We start from the raw sequence: 2,820 nt of genomic DNA, 5'->3' as shown, positions 1-2,820 counted from the left end.
GGGGGGGGGTGTTGGCTCCAGATAAAGAGTGAGGTGTCTATATTTGAGGGACTTTAGCGTAATTGAGATATTGTGCACTCATGGTTGATCAATTTGTTTCATAGTTTGGACTATGAGATAATGATACTTTTGTACATGCGTGATATACCTTGATGTACCAAAATTACAAACCTAAGATTGGAATTTTGGAATTCGACTCCATCATTAGCTTTTGTAATTCATTTAAACGGAGGTACATTTTTTAAGCCTGGATTTTGTGATTTCAAATTCATATATCAAACCTAGAGATATACACATATGGGCATGTTCAAACTTTATAATCATCCACTTTATTCATACACATACACATTTTTGCTTTTGTCATCATATTTAGGATAGACACATTTGGAATTTCATTTGAATTGGACCGTATGATGGTATTTGCTTGTAGTAGCTCAATGATCCATATTTGAATTCAATGGACAATCTAAGTTTCGAGTCGGAGACATTGTTTTTAAAACTTGCACTTTTTTTGTGTGCAAAACAAACAAATTGTCGGCCATGATATCATAGTCGGCCTGATACGTCTCCAACGTATCTATAATTTTTTTTGTTCCATGCTATTATATTACCCTTTTTGGATGTTTATGGGCTTTACTTTACACATTTATATCATTTTTGGGACTAACCTACTAACCGGAGGCCCAGCCCATATTGCTGTTTTTTTTTCCTATTTCAGTATTTCAAAGAAAAGGAATATCAAACGGAGTCCAAACGGAATGAAACCTTCGGGAGCATGATTTTTGGAACGAACGTGATCCGGAGGACTTGGAGTGCAAGTCAAGAAGCAGCCGAGGCGGACACGAGGGTGGAGGGCCCGCCCACCCCTACAGGGTGCGCCCCCTATCTCGTGGGCCCCTCGGGCGGCCACCGACCTACTTCTTCCTCCTATATATACCCACATACCCCGAAAACATCCAGGGAGCCAACGAAAAACTATTTCCACCGCCGTAACCTTTTGTATCCGCGAGATCCCATCTTGGAGCCTTCGTCGGTGCTCCGCCGGAGGGGGAATCGACCATGGAGGGCTTCTACATCAACACCATAGCCCCTCCGATGAGTTGTGAGTAGTTTACCACAGACCTTCGGGTCCATAGTTATTAGCTAGATGGCTTCTTCTCTCTTTTTGGATCTCAATACCATGTTCTCCTCGATCTTCTTGGAGATCTATTTGATGTAACTCTTTTTGCGGTGTGTTTGTCGAGATCCGATGAATTGTGGGTTTATGATCAGTTTATCTATGAGAAATATTTGAATCTTCTCTGAATTCTTTTATGTGTGATTGAGTTATCTTTGCAAGTCTCTTCGAATTATCAGTTTGGTTTGGCCTACTAGATTGATCTTTCTTGCAATGGGAGAAGTGCTTAGCTTTGGGTTCAATCTTGTGGTGTCTTTACCCTGTGACAATAGGGGTAGAAAGGCACGTATTGTATTGTCGCCATCGAGGATAAAAAGATGGGGTTTATATCATATTGCATGAGTTTATCCCTCTCATCATGTCATCTTTCTTAATGTGCTACTCTGTTCTTATGAACTTAATACTCTAGAGGCATGCTGGATAGCGGTCGATGTGTGGAGTAATAGTAGTAGATGCAGGCAGGAGTCGGTCTACTTGTCACAGACGTGATTCCTATATACATGATCATGCCTAGATAATCTCATAATTAGTCGCTTTTCTATCAATTGCTCGACAGTAATTTGTTCACCCACCGTAATACTTATGCTATCTTGAGAGAAGCCACTAGTGAAACCTATGGCCTCGGGTCTATCTTTTATCATATAAGGTTTCAATCTACTTTTATTTGCATCTTTACTTTTCCAATCTATATTATAAAATCCAAAAATATGTTTATCTTATCATACTATATCTATCAGATCTCACTTCCACAAGTGGCCCTTAATTGATTGACAACCCCTTTATTGTGTTGGTTGAGAGTTCTTTGTTTGTTTGTGTAGGTGCGTGGGACTTTTGAGGAGCCTCCTACTGGATTGATACCTTGGTTCTCAAAAACTGAGGGAAATACTTACGCTACTATTGCTGCATCACCCTTTCCTCTTCAAGGAAAACCAACACAAGCTCAAGACGTAGCACGGCCGTACAAGAGCAGAATACTTATATTTTTAGGTGCCAAAAGCTTTCAAACTTCCTGCTCACATCGAAATATCACGCGCCCGAAAGTTTAGCCCTCTGATATTCCTGTTTTACCCCTGCCACATGAACGGAAAAGGGCTGCTTTGGTAACTCCGTTGTTTTCCCCTCTTTGCCCCCAACATTCTTCCCCAGAGCCCCTCCCCTTCCCCTCCCCGACCCCCCAACCACGACAAGCTGCCGAATCTAGTCCTCCGCTGTAGTGGTGGACCTCACACCCCGCCAGATCTATCTTCCGCACCTGGGAACCCCCAACTGCCAACTCACCACTTCACTGGAGCCGCTTCAGCGACTAGCTTGTCCACCGCTCCAGATCTCCTTGACCTCCATAATGGTCAACTGCACCGAATCTGCTTAATCGGCACCCTTGTCCACCACAGTGTAGGCCCTTCATTGACTCCCTCGTCCGCCCCTTCGCTGGCCCTTCATACAAGCGCTCGTTCGCCGCAACAGATCCGCCTCACCGAAAGCACTGTACAACACGCCCGCCAAAGCCTTCGTCCACTGCACTGGACCTTCTCCACGGACACCATATTCAACTCCACCGGCCCTGCTTTACCGACGCCCCAGCCTCATTAGGTTATTTCGATTTGTACTCCTTCGGTTTTTCTCTTTATCATGCAAATGTTCAC

Source organism: Triticum dicoccoides, chromosome 5B (assembly GCF_002162155.2).
Source record: "Triticum dicoccoides isolate Atlit2015 ecotype Zavitan chromosome 5B, WEW_v2.0, whole genome shotgun sequence".
NCBI lineage: Eukaryota > Viridiplantae > Streptophyta > Magnoliopsida > Poales > Poaceae > Triticum > Triticum dicoccoides.
The sequence above is the reverse complement of the archived record's forward strand: the minus strand, read 5'-3'. Positions refer to the sequence as shown.